Consider the following 20,492-nt stretch of genomic DNA (forward strand, 5'->3'; position numbering starts at 1 on the left):
ACTTTCACCACAGCATAGGCTACTGTTAATAAAGCGTTCAAATGGCTTTAGTGCCCCTGTCGGGAATGGCAGGCTCTGTTGATTACTGAGGTTGGCTTCCATTTGGGAAGGTCACTGACCTAGATCCCTGCCTCCGGCTGGCTGTTGGTGCCTTAATCAGAGCAGAATTTGTCAGCAGCAACCACTGACACTCCCGCTCTCTCGCTTTTCTTTCAACAGTCATCGGGATGTTCAAAGTACATCACAAATGACCACTGTGTGGACGATGATGGGCGCTTTGGCTGTTCTTATTAACAGACAGCTCTTTGGGGTTAAGCTACAAATGAATAGCATTGTCTGATGAAAAGGGAGTAGTGAATCTTAGATACTCACAGATTTCTCACACAGTAAAATCCTCAATGGAGGAAATTCCCAATGCTTGTGCTTATAGTACATGAATAATTATGGGAAAGAGAGGATGTGTCAGGGTCTTCAGAACTATCAGGTCCAGCCCCCTGCCTCCAGGCATATCAGTCTGCAACCACCAAAGGGAGATGCTTATTTGACCAATTTTAGAGGCTGCAGCAGCCGGAGACCACACAGGGTCCCTTGTTAACTTGTTCCTTTAAGAACCTTAGAGTGTGTCTAACTCAGTGTCTCTCTTTATTATGCTGCTATACAATAAGCAATTCATCAGTTGCTCCTAATATAGGATGGATTTCCCCTCAGGACAAACCCTCAACAATATGACCTCATACATTTTTAAATTTCCCAATTTGACCTTGGATGGACTGACTCCTTAATTTTTAGTACTTAGAGAGCACGGCTTCTCTTCATTAGCATGCAGGGGCCTTGGTCCTCAAAAGAGCTCTTTCCTCTTGTAGGCAGAGAGGAACATGGGCTTGTCCTCTACCCTTGGGCATCTAAGAAGGAGAAGATGCTAAGAAAGCACAAGGCAAGAGGGTGAACAGGCCACAGATGGGTCTCTTCTCCATTTTCAGCGAGACAATTGGTTTCTCTTTGAGATGGTCCTGGGAGTGTTCACAGTAGATAACTTTGCAATTCTAACTGGAAACCACTCGCAACCACCTCCAGTACCTCCAAGGTCTTGCCTCCCATGCTGAGTGAGGTGGCCTTGCCGCAAGCGATCTGCTTCGTGTGGGCAGAGTATCCCCAGTTATAGTTCACTGGCATTAAACACTTGGCTTCAGGCATGCATATGTGAGAATCTTAAAACAAGAAAATTATATACTGTCTAATTAAAGCCCCAGTTGTGAACTCTATAAATTGCAAAGAGGGCATTTGCAGATTGTCAGTGGTGCATTTAAAATGCTACAAAAAGGAAAGAGAAGTAGAAACAAAGTTAATACACACCCAAGCTTCTACAAGAGAGTTACAATCCTCCCGTTTTTTGTTAAAACTTTTAATAAACAAACAAACAAAACTTTAAATATGTCGCTTATCTGTTGAATTCCCTCCAGTTGTGGAAGAGTATTTATTGAAATCTTTAGCAGCATGCAGACGTTTCCTCACTTTAGATTAACACAGGTCACTGGAAAGCTGAATAATAGTATTGCAAATTAATTTTTCTCGACTATGGTTATAACGACCGTAATTAGCAGCAAATCCTTTCGCTCTATTTGCATGAGCTGAATTTTCCTTAATTACTCTGCAGTCTAATTATGGAGCTCAATCTAGAGAACTCACAAAAGCCAGTGAGGCAGAAAGCAGAAGACAGCATATCCTGAGTCCTGGATTTACTACTCTGGAGTCCTTAGCAAACCAGTTGGAACAGACTCTATTTGTGAGGGCATTAGCATGTAAGCAGTGTCAGGACGAAGACGCATGGCTCCGGCCGGCCATGCTAATGGAAAGTGATATTGAGTTTACTAATTCAGATAAGGGTGCACAGATTGCCTTTCCTCCAATGCGCCGGGACTGTCAGCGAAACAAATGCGTGGCCCATGTTGCAATTAATTTGATTCTTGTTCCTCTAAGGCTGCACTTGTAGATTTAATTAAGCTTCTGCACACTGGGCACATGCAGGAAGGATGGGAGTTTAATGGCTTCTTTTGAATGAAAGTAGCTGCGGAAGTTATGACTCAAAACAGCCATGGCAATCATCAGACAAAGGTAGTTTTAATAGGAAAGTATGTTTCTTCTTTCCTACCTGCGTAGCAGGCAATTTTTTTTTAATTTTAATGAGAGATAGCTCATCATCCTTTCTCCTCAGCTGTGTCCTCCCCATGTTTGTTGAATTGCAAGTCCTGAGGTAAATCCGACTCCCCCACTTTGTCTGACAGTGCTTCTACCATTTGGTCGATGATTTCGTTCATCAAAATAACCATAGCGTCTCCCCAATACTTGTTTTAAAACCCAAAGCCAGCTATCTTGGCGTTGGTCTTTAGATTTACTTCCCAAATCATGCTCAGACTTCCATTTGCTCTAGAAACAGACCGATAAGCCTTGTCTGTGAGCCGCGGTTTGCTGACCTACCTGCCTGTTGACTCAACTCAGCTCTGGCACCAACAGGAAATGAAGAGCCCGGGGACTCTGCTGATATCAGGTATTAGCGAACGTTATAGCAACAGCACGTCCTAGAAAGGGGAACACTTCAACAGCATGGATGTACTTACCACCTGCTTTCCATTTTTTGTATGTAGAACTTTCAACAAACTTGCCCCCCTTCCCACCTCCGGAAGCTCTCATGACTCCTTACAGGAAGCCGGTTTCCCTCTGAACTTAAAGTCTTCCTCTGTGCTTCCTGAATCATCTTCTCATATTCACCCTTGGACTGTCTTTATGGCCATAGCTTATTTTTCCTTCTAGACTATCATACTCTTCAGATCCTGGGGTGGCCTGATACTTGTTGTCGCCATAGCACCTCAGGGTCCTGAAGAAGGAGGTACGCTCAAATATTCATAGAATGAAGTGATGTTCCTCCTGTTCCTAATTCCTAATGCTGAACGCAGCCCTTTAAGAGGGATAACGTCTTCTGTACACAACAAACTAAGTATACAAAAAAGGTGCAAGCATCCACACCACACTTTGCTTTCGGCATTTAACACACTATAATTTAATAATTGCCATACAGGTCAGTTCATTCACCAATCTTTCAAAAGGTGTTTGCTCTCGTGCACTCCATAGCACCTTCAGAATCAGGGCCACAGAATTAGGTCCCCTTAAAAATTTCCAAGGACTTGTGTTATTGTGTTTAAGCCAACTCTCTATGGTTCACATGTATCATCACAGTATAGGATTCCGCTAGACACAGAAATGTAGCAAGTTGGCTTACCAACTTTCTGGGGCACTGATTTTTAAACATCCCAGAGGACCAACATCACATGGGGAACTGGCAGAACAGAGCACCTGCCTCACCTTCTAATCCATCAGGCCAGGTGGCGTGACTAAGAGACAGCCACCGTCTTGAGCCTCCAAATGACTGTGGTAGACAGTGTGTCCTGGCACAACTCCATCCCACACAAAGATGAATGTCCTGATGTGCTGAAGCTACTAACAAGCTATGAGCAGTAGCAAAAGCATGTATACATCAAATGTTGCAGGGAGCGAGTTGGTCTATAAAGAAAAGAAAAATAGTGCAACCTTGAAATGTCACACAGGAATAGTCAAGTTTATTTGTGCTGCCCGTCATCGTCTATCCATCAAACAATCATTCTTAGTGACAAGAGGACACATGCCTGAAAACAACCCTTTGTTTATAAGTCCCATTTTTCCATAAGGCTGGGGAGATAAGCATGATCTTAGGCAATGTTAAGTCCTAATCACGCAGAAGGGAGTAGCCGAGGTGGAGAGTACACGCACGACAGAAATTACTAGGTTCCAGACTGTGCTTGTAGTCATCACGTACAATCGAACATGACAATGGCTCTCTCTATTCATTTCTGGCAGGCTGGAGCACACACCACGGAAATGGACAAATCAAAGCACTCCGCACAAGTTCTTACAAAGGGAACTCAGGCACTAGTTTATCCAACTGAGTCATTTGTTAGAAAGCTCACAGTTGGAAAAATGCCTGGCTCAAACATTAGTCCTGTCAAGGAACCTTAGACACTATCTGGTGATCTTCGGATTTATCAAGCAAGAGAGTCGAAGATGGGACTTTTCAGAGGTCATTACCCAAAAGACTGGTTTCAGAAACCTGCTTCAGCTCACCCCCAGGCCCTGGACACAGCCCCAGACTTTTCCTTCAAACAACATGAGCTGGCATTTTCTCAGAAGCATCTTAGCATTCTTCCTCTTCAAGGAGTCTCCTGAATGATCTGACATTGGTAATGACTACCCTCCAAGACAGACAGACAGCAGCTGCTGTGGTTTTCACACAGACTTGACAGGCAGACCCCTCTCTTTTCCTTTGACTTTTAGCCTTTATTTTCCAGGACCAGTTGCAAAGGATTGCCCGCGAAGGCTAGGTGAGCCAACACTAGCAAGATGTGCAACCACTACTGTGTGGTGGAGTGTTGTTCGCTTCTGTATAGAAGTTCTTAGGAAGAAGTGACAGCTTCCAGTTGCATGTGTTTAAGTCTGGAAGCACCTCCTCTTTCACCCACCATCCTGTCGTACACCTACCCTTAACTAAAATCTATTCCAGATCTGCCTCACTCCAGCTGGGATGCGACTCTCCACTGAGTGCTCTCAGGTCCGGGTCAGGATGAGCAGAACTGGGAGGGCCCTTCACAACCAGGCTGGAGAGATGGCTCAGCCCACACTACTTAGCCAGAAGACCCAAGTTTGGGTCCCAGCACCCACAGTGGGTGGCTCGATCCCTTCTTCTGGTCTTCACAGGGACACACACACACACACACACACACACACACACACACACACACGACATACACACACATAAAAATAAATGTTTCATGAAAACAAGACAACTAAAGGCACATTTAAGTAATATGAAACCTTAAGTGAACACATATGCAAAAGCTTTTAAAAAAAAGTATTTTTAAATAGCTGCTTACAGGGAATAGGGCGTACTTCTATAATGATCTTTCCCAAACACTTGAAACTATTCTCCTTTCATTTGGAAGAAACCGAAATGTTGATCCCAAGCCCCCTCTTCCTATTGAGGTGCAGCATGGCTTGTGGGGCCACAGGAGAGTGAGAGGACTAACACCGAGCGGCAACAATAACCCAGAGAAATCTCAGATCTTCTTGCTCGCTTCCGGATCCGGACAATTCTGTGTAATTGAGAGCCAGGGCTCTGCCTACCTTGCATTCCACCCAAGCCCAGGGCCTGCCATACTTCCTTCCCCAGCTCTGACACTCTTCCGCCAAGACCCCAGCATTTCCTTCACCCGCAAAGGTCCAAGCTGTTTACAAAGCAACATTTCCTCATTCCTCACAGTCCCACATCTGTGGCAGTACGGTGGCATCTGGTTCAATATTTCATTAAATCCTCCTGAAACCTAACAGTTCAATCTATTAGAAAACTACGGACCCTGAGCAACATAAATTACCTAGCAGGCTGCGGTGGAGCGCACAGCACAGGCCATTTACTGGGGAGACATTTACAGCCGGGAGTTTCTGCACATTCTGGATGCATGAAACATAACCTTTCTAAACCTCCCTCAGATGGTAAACAGTAGACTGAAGAGAGGAACAAACAAGAACTCCTTAGCTAAAAAGGTTAGTTGGGTCTGGAGCAAAGGATTCCCATGTTGTGTCTTAATTACCCACGGGATGAATCTTGAGTCTTCTCACTGGGATGAATTTTGTGTGGATCCATGCCTGGAGCCCAGTTTTTTTTTTGTTTTGTTTTGTTTTGTTTTGTTTTTGCATTTCTTTCTTGTCCCTCAGCAAATGACAGAAGAACATTCACAAGAAAGCCACACTGAAGTCTGTGCCTAATGGAAAATTTAGAGCTAATTTATTTTTGCTGCAGGGCATCTGTGAGTTAGGCAGGCTGGATGTACAGCCTCATGCTGGACCTGTTTTGACTGTCAGTGCTCAGTCGAGTCCACCTTCAAATGTAGCTGATAACGTGACAAGTTCTGGATGCCTGGCACTTTTGATGACAGTGATCATCTGGACCTCCATGCCTTCCCTCAGTGACAATGACAGCATCCGTGCTTGGTAAAATTAAACTGCCTTTTTTTGGGGGGGGAATCTCCTTTTATTTGCAACTTTAATGAGTTCCTCCTCCTGACCCAGACCTCAGTTTAAACTTACTAGAAAGGAGGACAAGTATTTTTATATCATTATAAGGACCCCTTAACTGGTTGGTTTTCATCAACTTGACCCAAACCTAGACATATCTGGAAAGAGAGTTTTTTGTTTTTGTTGTGTGGGGGGGGTTGGGGTGGGAGGAGGTTGAGACAGGGTTTCATTATGTACCTCTGGCTGTCCCGAAATTAACTCTGTAGACCAGGCTGGCCTTGAACTCACAGAGATCTCCCTGCCTCTGCCGCCCAAGTGCTGGGATTAAAGCATGTACCACTATGCCTGGCTGAAGAGGCAATTTTAACTGAGTAAATGTCTCCCTGAGGTTGGCCTGTAGGCAAGTCTGTGGGGTACTGCCTTGACTTAGGATTGATGTGTGTGTGTGGGGGGGGGCAGTTCACTGTGGGCAATGGTTGGGCAGGTGGTTCTGCAATGTATTAGACATCAGGCTAAACAAGCCAGTAAGCAGCACTCTTCCATGGCCTATGCTTCACTTCCTGTTTCCAGGTTTCCACCTTGAGTTCCTGCCCCAATTTCCTTCAGGGGAAATATAAGGGTTTGTTGAAACAAACCCTTTCCTCCCCAAGTTGCTTTTGATGATGCTATTTTATCATAGCAATGGAAACCCTAACTAAAACAAACCCAAAAGAGATTAACTACAGGCCTAAAACTACCCTTCGGTAACTCAAGGGGGTTCTTGGCCCCTTGGGTGAATACAGCATTAAGTATGTGTTGCATGGAGAATAGGAAAATGGAGCTTTAATAACCACACATGCTTAGCCCATTTACAAATTTATTGCTTGCTAGTTAGAGGGAGCCAAGACTCTTAGTGACTGTTTGGCTGGCAGAGCAATTGATCATATTAGGACCTACTTCCTCCAAGCTTCTAGAGTTGGTCCCAGATGAAGACTTCTTGCTTATGGGAGTTTACCTAGCCACACTCGAAGAATGAGATAGTTTCAAGTGAATTGTGTGGTCCGTGAATTGCCACTGCTGTACCATGAAATCAGTGTAGCTGATGTCACTCAGTTAGCAGTCATCAGGAAAGTCACATGGAAGTGATTTATGCAGAAACTGTACATTAGGAGTCACAGCTGTTGCTGTCTCCCTCCCCCGACGAGGTGTTTAACTTAGCTTAGATTGTTCTCGCTCTATGAAATGAGGGATTAAGGAGAGATGGAGTCTAAAATCACTCTTCCTACAGCTCTTGAAATCTCATGCACTGTTTAAATGGAACAATCACGAACACCCAATGCATTCTACAAGTCAGGGATATAAAGTGAATATTTGTGTGCTCAATCCTACCTCCAGATCACACTGTTGTTTTAAAAGAAGTACAGAAAATAAATGGATCAACATAGAAAAAACAAGCTACCCCTGCTGCATTTCAGGCAATAAGTACCCATTTGGCTCATATGAACATATATGTTTGGCATGAAAAGTAGTCACATTAGAAGCAACCTAAGCAATTTCTGAAGATGAAATAAAACTCATATATGCACACATCACATGTCAAGTTCATGTCTTCAGGGAAAGTCTTTACTTTATGAATTATATGGGATCTCAGGATATCAAGAGTAGATAGTATCACCTTTATCTTCCTCATTGATAAACTTTGTCTAAATCACTGCTCTTTGAAGAAGTCACATGAAGGCCACCTTATGAGAATGTACTCAGACAAGATGTCTGAAACACAGTCTGGTGGTTTGAATGAGAATGGCCCCCACAGGCTCATATATTTGAATGTTTGGTTCCTGGTAGGTAGACTGTTTAGGAAGGACTAGGAGGTATGGCCTTGGAAGAGGTCTATCGCTAGGGGTAAGCTTGGAAGTTTCCAAAGCCCATGCTAGGCCCAATCTCAGGCTCTTGCTTGTGTGTTCTCTCTCTCTCTCTCTCTCTAGATCAGGATGTAAGCTCTCAGTGACCACTCCAGCATCACATCTGCTGGCCTGCTGCCATGCTCTCTGCCGTGATGATCATGGACTAACTGTTTGAGATTGTAAGCGGGCTCCCAGTTAAGTTCTTTCTCCTGTAAGCTGCCATGATCTTGGTGTCTCTTTACAGTGATATAACTAAGACATAGGTCTATCACTTTTATTTACCTCTCACAGCCCCAACAGAGACAATTTTATTCTTACTAATTTGCTAGGTAATTTCATTCCCCATTGGCTATTTTTCTGAAGAGGTGGCACTGGGCCAGCCATTTGCTAACATCTACACATGGCACACCATGACAGGTGCCCACTCAATTCCCTTTCCAAGAGGAAGGGAAAGAAAAGGAGTAGAACATGGCAGGAGGGAACAGATGACTTGTTGCCTCCTACGAGTCCTGCTTCTCCTGGTGACACACTGGTGGCCTTGGCCATTTTCAGTCTCCATTATGGTCCGTATACTCATGGTATTTCTTTACCTCAAGAAACTATCTCTTAGAGCGTTGACATGCTATTTATAGAGAAATGAAATTCCATACTCAAACCAGAAGGCAATATATTTTACTTAACTTTTTCTGCTGAGTCTAGGCAGAACTTAACATGCGTGGAATTAGAGTGAATCTAGATTTCGGGTGAGCAAATGTTGCTTTTATAAACTGTATCTTGATGGCAGTCTGTGGGGTCATGGTGCATGATGGGAAGGCCTCACGTGTGAAACTCCACTGCAGTGCTCACACCACGCTCCATAAAATTTAGGAAAACAGGACTCAATGGCTCATAAATTAGCTTTGATTTGTCAAATTCAGAAATTTTAAACATAGAAGTAATTTATGATTATCTATTGTCATATCTGGATATTTTCTCTCCTCTAATAACATAAATAACTTCATCTAGTTATAAAGGAAAATTTAGAAAATAGCAATTTTAAGAAAAATAAATATGGAACTGACTTATTTCTCTCAGTAATGAAGAAAAAGTCTGCAAATGATCAAATTTAGCAAATTTGTTAAAGAAGAAAATTATTAAAAGCCAGTAATGTAGGCATTGAACACAGACCATGCATCAGCTTTATTAGTTTAATTTTCCATATTTATGATGAAATTTCAAAGTGTACCTTGTAAGAATTCCAAGGCTGTCATAAAGACCTTACTATGGTTTCCTGTTATTTGGTATTGCCTAGCAAGCGGTCTTCAGATCCAAGTTTTAATGAGAGAACCAAATGGTTTGGCAAAAATGTGAGATTAGCTGTCATCAAGAATGAAAATACGTTCTTGTCAAAAGTGTTTCAAAATATTTAGTAGCTTTCAGGACACGTCTGTCAAACTAATGCTAATAGTATAAAGTACAGTTGAAACATATGACAGACAGTGTGTGAATGACACTAAATATTTTTAGCTGAGTGCTAGAAATATACTGCGTTGTCCAGAGTTGAGAAGTAGAGACAATTTCTTGCTCAGAGGGAGATAATCCAAGGGCAAAATACTTGTGACTGGGAATGAAAAAGAAGGGACAGGCAGCTGTCATGAAACTTGGGGTGCAGCCCTAATATCTAAAATAGCATGGTACAAGTCACAGAAGGCTATGACCGGCTGTTCCCTAAGTGTCTGATGCCCTAGTGGGTCACTAGGGTAAACCCAACAATGCTCTCTATGCCATTTTACTCAGCTTTTCCCATGTCAGAGCCACATGCCGACCCTGTCTGCCTGAAGTTGGGGCTCCAACCCCACCTCGAGGGGACTGTGTCTGGCTTGCCACAGTTCAACCCTCAATCTGCATAATGCCTTTTCGCTTGTAACAGGAGGGCTCCCACTTCTGGACCAGAAGCTGCCATCCTCCCAGGCATGAGCCTCACTGTCCCAGGTCCACAGAGGTATAAGAGTGATAGAATCAGTGCCTGCCGGCTCCCTCTGCTTGCACAGCCTATCCTTTCTGTCTTGAAGCAAACAAGTATGCATGCAAGAAAGAAGAGACCCATAGCTGGGCCATGGGGGCAAGTGGGGCTAAGAACAATGCTGGGAGGCACAGAGCTCTGTCTCTTTGGGACCCACAGAAAGAACAGGCTAGGATCATTACAGCCTCTTTCCAAATTCAATGTAATGCTAGAAAATAGGAAGCAGGAGGCAGGAAGTAGGAAGCAGGAAGCTTTTATGCTTTCAAAGGACCCATTAGTTTCAGTATTAGTAGGGGCTTTATGACATGAAATCCATTGATTTGGAAAACTATGCATTTAAAGAAGAAACTGAGGACCTCCACTGCAGCTGGGTTCTTATTTCCACTCAATTGCAGTCTATTTCAAGCCTACTCATTGGTTCCATCTCAGTGGCCATCACTGATAACCATAGCCTACATGTGCTGGCTGGGTCCATCTCCATGACCACCACTGATAACCATAGCCTACATGTGCTGGCTAGTTCCATCTCCATGACCATCACTGACAACCATAGCCTACATGGGCTGGCTGGGTCTATCTCCATGGCCATCACTGATAACCATAGCCTGCGTGTGCTGGCTGGATCCATCTCAGTGGCCATTTTGTCTAGCTTGAGGATACGCTGTTGACAATGCAGAAGGTGCTTTCTTTCTTTTTTTTTTTCAGAGAGAATCCTTTTATTTTTTTCTATCTTTAGTTTCCAATTTTTTTTATTATTTTATTTTATTTTACAATACTATTCAGTTCTACATAACAGCCACAGATTCCCTTGTTCTCCCCATTCCCCCCAGCCCACCCCCCATTCCTACCTCCTCCAGAGCAAGGCCTGCCCTGAGGACTGAGATTGAGCTGATAGACTCAGTCCAGGCAGGTCCAGTCCTCTCCTCCCAGATTGAGCCAAGCATCCCTGTATAAGTCCCAGGTTTCAAACAGCCAACTCATGCAATGAGCCCAGGACCTGGTACCACTGCCTAGATGCCTCCCAAACAGATCAAGCCAATCAGCTGCCTCACCTATTCAGAGGGCCTGATCCAGTTGGGGGCAGAAGGTGCTTTCTGAGGGCAGTTTGGTTTGCTCACAGTTTGATCTGCAGATGGTAAAGATCCCAGATGACTACAGGTACAATGCTTCTAACATGGCTTCAGGTGCTTCCATGGCCTCAAGAATAGTACCAATTACACAAATATTCTCCTCCTGTTATCTGAACAACAGGATTCTCTTAGCCAGACCAGGACAGCGCTATTAGTCCAACCGGGAGACAAACCCCTTGTCCAATGACAACAGTCACCCAGTGCTCTGAGATAGACTATGATGGTGGTGACGAGAACTCAAACTATTCTAAATATTTTCTACCAACGTTAAGACCTTTTTCTTGTGAAAAGGTGCATACCACTTTAAAACATGTAGTCCAGTGGCATTTATTAACTCACATAACCCTGCAACTGTCACCGCTAGCTACCTTGGGAAACTGTCATCCCCCTAAACTAAAACTCTGTCCCCATTATACACCAAGCCTTTGCCTCTTCCTCAGCCCTCGGCAATCCCAGGAAAGTGACTACCCTCGATGCCTCGTAGGAGTGACCCCACACAGCATTTACCATTCAGCAACTTGGGGTTTCACCTAGCCTAGTAGCTAGCCTTAATGTGTGGTAGCCACGGTCAGGTAAGGTTCCTTTCTAGGGCTGAATGCTATTCCACCACACTTTGTATATCTGCTCATTTGCCAGAGGGTGCTTGAGCGGCCGCTAACTTTTTAGAGTCTGTGAATGATTGTGCTATGAGCATGGGTATGTAAACTCCATGTTGATACCAAGCCCCCTCTTCCTATTGAGGGGCAGCATGGCTTGTGGGGCCACAGGAGAGTCAGAGGACTAAGTCAGCCTTGAAGACCCTTCAACTCTTTCTGCGCCATAACCTAGAAAGACTCCCTTTTATAATTAAGAATGGAAGGATGCACTGTGGAGCCCCAGGGTAGCACCTTAAGCATCGGAGGCACACCCCCCAAAAAGGAGTTTGGCCAAGGCACAAAAATGAACTAGGTAAGAGACTTCCTGGCTAACAGCCTCATCTGATGGAGTCCTCCCGCTACAGTGATAAACATTTCAGAATCCTCAAAAAAAAATCTATTTTAATTTGTTTTTTCCCTCATTCTGCTTAGTTTGTCTCTTAATTTATGGCTCTTTCATCAGAGCTATTTCATTTACCTTAGCTTAATTTGATTTGTTATTTGTTCAGAGCTCCTGTTAAATTGTTGAAAGTTCTTCACATATTATCACCCAAATTAGCAGCACACCGTCTGAAGGAGAAGTGATTGCCGAGTACCCTCAACTGAACTAAAAAGGCTGAAGCTAATGCAGTGGTCAGGATGGTAATTAAAGACGTTCTGGAGAATGCAAAATTGTATAAATCACGGGACACATGGTATTTAAGAAAACCCTGAGCAACGTCCCCTGTGTCTCATGTTCAGAATAGGGCCCCCCCAAATCAATGAGCAGTGTTGCTCTGCACGTAATCGGATCTATAATTCTGACCTTTGAAACAGTGAACTTCTTAATGGTCCTCATTCATCAAGCGCTCTCCTCACGTGGCACTTCTCCCTCTACTAAGGAATGGTCCTTTTACTTAGATACTTCTGACTTCAGTCTGGGCGCTGTTATTCATACCATGTTCTTTTGGAACCCGGTTGCCCACCCTAGGCTGACCTCTCTGGAGGAGCGTTTCCAATAACTTGGGCAACAGGGTTTTATAAGGCAAAGGACACTGTCGACTACTGATGGGATGACGCAGCCTGGTCTCATAACTGGCCAGCTAAGGATTGGCAAGTGCGTCGCTCCTTGAAGAGACCATCAAGAAGCTTGGCCTAAGCCAGAAGGGGGTCAAGTTTCATGAATCATGTTAGGACTCTATAGAATTCCAGCTTAAAAAAAAGTACACAACCAATCTGATCTTAGGGATGAGAATTAGAATTGTTTGAAGATTCAAATGGATAGGTTCTTGGAGCCTAAGAACCTGCAAAACCATTGTAAGAGCAGAGAATTCATTTGATCCTAGACAAAACGTATTCGGCTAAGGCATGTGAGCAGTTGACAGACAGGGAACTAAGGTGGAGTGGCCTGGCCTGGTCACAGGGGCAGACTGTGTGGCACAGTCAGTGGATAAGAGGGATTGGAGCTGGTTGAGGGAAGGCAGCAACACTGTGATAGTGGGCACATTGGACATGCCATGAGGGCTCCATGTGTCTGTGTCAGCCAAAAGCAGTGAAGGACTATGCAGATCACAAGGTCACAGATATAGGACATTTTGCTGCTAAGCATTTCAGTAAATGTCTTCTTCCTAAATTTGTTTTTATTAATATTTCTTTTGGATATAGGGTCAATGAGCCAAAGTCTGGCACAAATTCATTATTAAACACGCTCTAGGGAACAGGAGCCTATAACAATAAAGTGGTAGGTGGTTAGCAAGGCTGTCCAGAGGGTGAGAAGCCTTAATGAATCCCAGAGTGACTGCTACCACAGACAGAAATCTAGACTTTTCCATTGTAAAGGCACTGAATAGAAGACTTGGAAAAGCTAATATTTTAAGATCCATGCCTACAGTATAGAGAAAAATTCATTCTCCCATTTGTTTATTCATTTTAAATCTAAATTCACGTTACTTGTGAACAAAAAGGAAAACAATAAGCTATTTATAAAAGTGTGTTTCAAAGGTGGCATGAAAGCCAAGTAGCTGTTCCCAGAGCCTATGCAAGGGCTGGAGGAGGGCGGGAGGACACGAGGCACAGGGTGCGGAGGGGTCGGGGGACATCTGACATTCTGTACCAGGGTAGGAAAACTGTTGTTGACACCGGTTAAGTGAATGTAAAGCGTACTCTGAATGTTTCCAAGAAAGAAAGGACACAGATCTGAGGTGAAGGCTGTGTCAGTTACCCTGACCTGATCACTGCACATACATCCTAGACACACAGTGAACCAGGCACTGTGCCCCATAGCATGTATCCGTACTGCCTATCAGTTAAAACACGTGCAATACAAACTTAACAAATAAATGATAGCTTAACTATGACGGACTAGCCAATTTACCTTTTAATTAAGCCATATATGAAATTAAGTATATATCCATTCAAATCAATCATTTTCAAATTTTAAATTAAGAATGCAAAGAATTATAGTCAAGTTTTAAAACAGTCCTTCCAAGCGGGGACTCTGTCCATTAGAATATTTATAGTACAGGAAAGTTAACCAAATGTGATACTATGAGACTTTTTAGTATATCTGTTGCTGAAACAAGCACCATGTTCCTCATGGTTTTTGTTTGTTTGTTTTTGTTTTTCGAGACAGGGTTTCTCTGTGTAGTTTTGTGCCTTTCCTGGAACTCACTCTGTAGACCAGGCTGGCCTCGAACTCACAGAGATCCACCTGTCTCTGCCTCCCGAGTGCTGGGATTAAAGGCCTGTGCCACCACCGCCCGGCTCCTCATGTTTTTCAATGCCCAAACAATTCAATGGCTTGCACTGTATGTCTGTTTGTGGTACCAGTGATGGAAGCCAGAGCCTTGTACATACTAGCAAATACTCTACTCTGCAGGCTTGGATTGGAGAAGTACTTTGCTTGCCTTTAAGGAGGGGGCATGCTGTACACTTGCTCTGGACAACACTGTGACAGATAGATGTAAGGCTAGCTGCCGAGCCTGGCTACCAGAGATCGACTCACGGCCCCACCCTGCAGCCATCTCAGAGGAAACAGAGGGCTCCACCCTCCCGAGTGTGGCCTTGAGGAGAGTGGACACCAGTGTGGGAACAAGGTCAGGATGGAGGAAGGCACAAACTCCAGGTGTCTGCATTGGGACTGGGCACTCAGGCAGGTGCTGCGTGCAACGCCAGAGGAATGTAATTCATGTTGGAAACTTGTGAGGCCCAGGAGAGAGAAAATGGGCCATTCATAGGGAAGGATGACCTCAGGCATCTTTTGGATGCTTGTCCTTGCTTTGTTTTTACAAAGCAGAAGTATATTTAGAACTCAATACAAGAGTCCATTTTCACTTGTTGCAGCAAGAGCTATAAAAACAGCTTCATGCCAGTGCCACCAGAGCAGTGTCCGAACAGCTTGAGGGGGTATGAATTCAAATAACAATGCCCCAAACTTCTTTCAGTAGATCAAAATGCACAGTCTACGGGGGCAACATGGAGTTGTTGCAAATGTGTCCTCTAATTAACACAATAGGTCTTCACTCTTTTGAAAACCCATACTATACATGGACATAAGTGAAAGAGTCCATTTATAACTCCATTTCCTATTAAAAAGAAATTCAGATTTATTCTAGAAATTCATGCCACAAGGATCACACATACAACTTAAAGTCAAACTGGAAACTGGCCTATTTTTTTTTTTTTTTTATTGTATGCAGTTTTCTTCTATTTTGAGCATTATCCATGGCTATTTTTACCTATTAATCTAAAATAAAATGAGGAAGAAATGAAATGATTTCATGAAATTTGACTTCTGGGACTCTCTGAGACCCACATTTCAACAATCATACTAAATAAAATGTCCTGTTTCCACAGCCTTGGTGTGCTCTCTCATACTAATAGAAGGTGAGGCCATGTCAGCCCCAATAGTCACATGCTCTCTAGACAATGTAAACAGTGGCAGGACTGAAGAGTCATTGGATCTGGACACAGTCACTGTGAAGAGGAGTCATGTTTTCCCTTAACAATCCTTGGCTGCATTTGGTTCAGAGGTAAGGTGCAGGGAATTATGTTTTCACACATAAGCTGTGCTAATGGACGCATAAAAGTGGGCTGAGCTGGAGAGTGCTTGGCCATAACACCAGGAATCAGGAGGATAATGGTTACCCTGAGGTGCCTGGCCTCATAGTGGCATGAGGACTCAGCACTAAGATCGTTCAGAAGCCTGTCCCAACCTCCTGGGACTGAGCCAGTTGGAAGAGCAGGACTGAAGGAGGGCTTGGGACTCACTGCAAGTACAAACTGAGGACATCTGTCCCCACCCGGCAGGTGGGCCACTGAGTCTGTTCTGGAAGGTTTTGATTCCTAAAGTATCATATGTAATGCCACAGCCAAGCCTATGTAGAACCTGCTGAGACTCAAGAGTCTTCCCTAGGCACATCAACACTGAAGCCTCAGCCACTTTGGCCCAATTCTCTGCAGAGAGAGGTTTTTGCCCTACCCAGCCCTCCCACCAACCCAGCAGGGTCTTCTGCATAATGAATCCTAGAAGGTAAAGAATGTCTTTCCTTTGACCTTCCAGGAAACCCGGAGGACAGGAGGTGATCAACAGACCCGGTTAAACACACTCCTGTGCACATCCATCCTGGGGCAAGCATGCCGATTCGTGTGCTAGAGTACAAAGGTCTCTATATCTTGTCTTTATTTAGATGAGTCCATGCTAAACTGAGAAAGAAAGAACTGACGTACATACTTCTCCATGTCCTTGCATCATGTGTGATTTTTTTTGAAACTGGGATTTGAATTAAGCACCACACTTAAGGTATTTCCCATATCCAGGTCACAGTGAGCTACAGTCGGGGTTGTAAAAAGGCAGAGCAGGGTAACCAGAGTCAACAAACATCAGCTTGCCTCTAGCCACACGCATCAGGCGTCTCTTTGAAAAGAGGGTTTTCATCAAATTTTCCCTCTTATCTTTTTTGTTTCATGATGTCTGCAGAAATATTTCCCATTTTTTTCCTATGGCAGACATCTTCTCAGTAGTACTAGCATGGCTTCAACACAATAGAATGGGCACTAAATGTTTAATAGCTTGCTTCATTTGTAAAATGTATCATAGACAGGTGACAGGGGTATGCATTTCAACATCAAGATAGTTATGTGTATCTGTAACAGGAGCTTCCATAAAGAATAGCTCCTGCTCGCTATCTTACATAATAATTCATATCTCTTTAATTATGTTTCAACAGTCACGACTGTTAAGATTGCTATGTACCATGGTGGCTTAGACAGGAATATAATTATAATTAATACAAATGCTCTCAAACTTATGTAAGATCTACAGCAATTTTAGAAACAACAGCAAATATAATTAATCACAGTAAAAATCGACAGCGGTGATACACTAAAGTCTGTCAAACTGTTATTGAGATAAATTATTCCTTATGGAAAATGTTGAAAATGCAGGTATTTTTATTTACACAAATGCACTAAATTAGATGTAGATAAAAATATGGGTAAAAAAAAACCCTCTCATTTGCATTATTGTAAATTAATTATGAGAGCATGCTGCCACGAGGCCCTGCATAAAGCTTTCATTTTCTAGAAGTTCACCTTACGGCCTTCCGCAGCACTTGCTGCCCCAGCACCGTGCCGTCAGAGGCACATGCCAGGTGGGACAGGGACAGAAGATACTGATTGCCCACAGATAAAATAAACCTTTGGGCCTTACCAAAGGTTGTTTGTTTGTTTTGTTTTTGTTTTTTTTTTTTTGCAAAGCTTTTATGTCATGAGTCCAGGCAAAGCCTAACAGATCTGTGAGAGTCATAGAGCATTGTAACACACCCTCACGGCCATGCTTGCTTTTGGTCACTATTGCCAATATGCTAAAGTGTTCCATGAATGGATTGGCTTAACGTTTCTTCAGCAAATATTGTTTCACAGGACTGTCCTTTCAGAAGGCAAGATGACGTTCACCAAGTTAGTAACTAACCATGCCTCCTTATGGAAATGCTAAGACATGCACCAGTGCTGAGATTTGCCAGACCCGTGCCTAGCTCCAGGCTAACTAGCTTGGAGTGCTGAGCATTCACAGACAATGAGCTCATCCTTTGCAGTATCCATTTCCAGAGGCACTACCAGAAATATTGATAAATTAGTTTCAACCTCCTACTTTCTCTTGTGATATGGCCATGGATGTACCCTCCTAGATAGGAAGGTATGTAGGTAGGTGTGGTGGTTTGAAAGAAAATGGCCCCCAAAGGGAGTGGCAGTTAGGAGCTGTGGGTTTGTTGGAGTAGGTTGGGCCTTGCTGGAGGAAGTGTGTTACTGTGGAGGTGGGCTTTGAGGTCTTATATGTGCTCAAGTCACACCCAGTGAGTCAGTTCACTTCCTGTTGCCTTTGGATCAAGATATAGAATCCTCAGCTCCTTCTCCAACAACATGTCTGCCTGCATGCTGCCATACGCACAGCTGCCATGCTCCCCGCCATGATGATAATGGATTAAATCTCTGAAACTGTAAGCCACCACCTCAATTAGATGTTCTCCTGTATAAGATTTGCCATGGTGTCTCTTCACAGTAATAGAAACCCTAAGACAGTCGGTAAATAGATGATCGATAGATAGGTGATCGATAGATAGACGATAGATGGATGGATGATAGGTAGGTAGATAAATATGTAGATAGTAATAAATAAATCCATGAGTAGAGGAAAGCCGGGCTAGTAGCACAAGCAGAAAACTCTACAAAGTTTGATGATATTAATTTCTACCTAGAAAAAGTAGCTGGTTCTGTGTAGGAGTCCACACCCAAGGCCATTCTTTTCCTTCTGTCTCTTTCCTCATTCCCTGCTGGCTTCTCCTTATTTATTGAAGGCTTTCTGTGGGACAGTGAGAAATGTGGCTGAAAGATCAGCTGCTCAGCGACCAACATCACAGGGCTTAAAGTGACTGAACAAAGAGGATGTTTGGAAGGCCTACTGGGTAGCTTAAATAATGAAACATGCTTGTTACACACCAGTGAAACTCTGGCAACCGATGCATGATTCATGCAACGCTTTAACTATTCTGTCTAAAAATGGAGCTTGTAAAATTTAAACTTGAATTTCAGCAGAAAACCCCGAACAATTCCAAGTTTTAAGGATTTCTATCACGTGTAGCACAAGCCTACATTTTAAAGTGTCGCATTTATAGGCAGAGTGTGTTGACTAATTTGTCTTATGGAGAACACAGTCTCTGTTTCAGAGAAGGCAAATACAGCAATGCATGCTGTGCAGACAGCCCTGTTAAGATTACTGTGTAGTAAATAATCATGTAAAATCTGACGTGACTTATGGGTCTTTGGTCTAAAATTGTATCAAGGCCATATGTTACCAGAGGCAATCTCTTCCAATGCATAATTTATGGCATCAACCCTGTGTCTACCTAAGAGACCCAGGTAGAAAAATGAACAATCCAGCAGAGAAAGACCCTTGGAGGATTAGTTATCATTTAGCTGAGGTCACGAGGGCAACCGGATTACTACATTTCAAGCTGTTCCTCACAGAGAGCTTGCTGGATGACACGAAGCTCCAATATAGTCTAAGAATTTAAACTAAGTCTCAGAAATCTTCAGTTTGAATAATTAGGCATAAAGTACCAATTGTTACTTGAGATTTTCCTTGGTACATGTTAAAAACAATACAAAAACCACTGATGTCCCCACATAGATACCTACATAAATGTTGAGGTGAGGAGTAAGCAAAGATCATCCAGGAAAAAAAAATATAAGTGATGAGGGACAAGAAAAAGAGAGATACACCAAAATAAAAATAGCATGAAATGTGGGGAAGAAGAAAGAGAAATGAAGACCCAAAGCAAATAATGGTAAGCGTGGTAGGCAGCCCATGCCTGCAACCCCAGAACCCAAGGGGTGGATGTAAGATCTTGAGTCCAAGGCCAGCTGGGGCTATAGAGTGAAACCCCGTTTCACAAAACAAAACAAGCAAACAAAAGAATTTAAAAAATGAAGAGAACAATGAGGTAGGAAAGGGAAGGGTAGGACAAAGGACATAGGACAAGGGACAAAGGACACATGGAAAAAGCAAGACGACGTTGGCTGGGTTCACGTGCTTGGATGTGAACTCACTTATATATTGCTCAAACACAAGGCTTATTTTCCCTTGAGATGTTCCTTGGACTCTACAAGCTCACACTGAAGGGCTCTAGAGTCAGAATGACTATTTCTAGTCCATAAGGCACATCCATGCACCAGGGATGTACACCCAGGGGGAATATCCATGTTACAGAATCCTGAACTCCAAGTGTCCTGAACTGAACTCTCCTTTCTTCTATCAGGTGTCTTCTAGTCCTTCTCTGCTCCACATTCAGGTGAACGGTGTCGTCATCACCACTGCCTTGCTGCAAGAACTAGGCTTCTTCTAGACTTTTCCTTCTCCCTCCAAATTGAAAATGCATCTCCTGTTACCCCCTCTCCATTCAATCAGTCTCCATACAAGAGCTTTCCTCCTTGCCACACTCACATCTGAACACAAAACTTCGTTAATACCACCGTCAGCTAGACTTCATGATGGAGTCCAGCCTCCTTCCACGGCCGCATAACCTTCAGGATCTGACTCTGGCCAGCTTGCCTGCTTCACCTCCTCTGTCCATGACCACACCCCCCAATCTATGGCTGCAACTGCTCCTAACCACAGAGGGAAGCAGCATGCCTCCTGCACTTCCTCTGCTCGGGACCATTTATCCCACTGCTTCCGGCCATCTATATTTTCGTTTGTCATTTTATATAA

The 20,492-nt window shown here is 43.5% G+C and overlaps 1 protein-coding gene across 1 annotated transcript in view; it reads right to left on the reverse strand.

Moving 5' to 3' along the window:
• Ptprm (protein tyrosine phosphatase receptor type M) overlaps positions 1-20,492 on the reverse strand; it is a 968,046-nt gene that overhangs the window by 236,068 nt on the left and 711,486 nt on the right. The gene's annotated exons all lie outside the window — the stretch shown is intronic.

Source organism: Peromyscus leucopus, chromosome 13, assembly GCF_004664715.2.
Source record: "Peromyscus leucopus breed LL Stock chromosome 13, UCI_PerLeu_2.1, whole genome shotgun sequence".
Lineage (NCBI taxonomy): Eukaryota > Metazoa > Chordata > Mammalia > Rodentia > Cricetidae > Peromyscus > Peromyscus leucopus.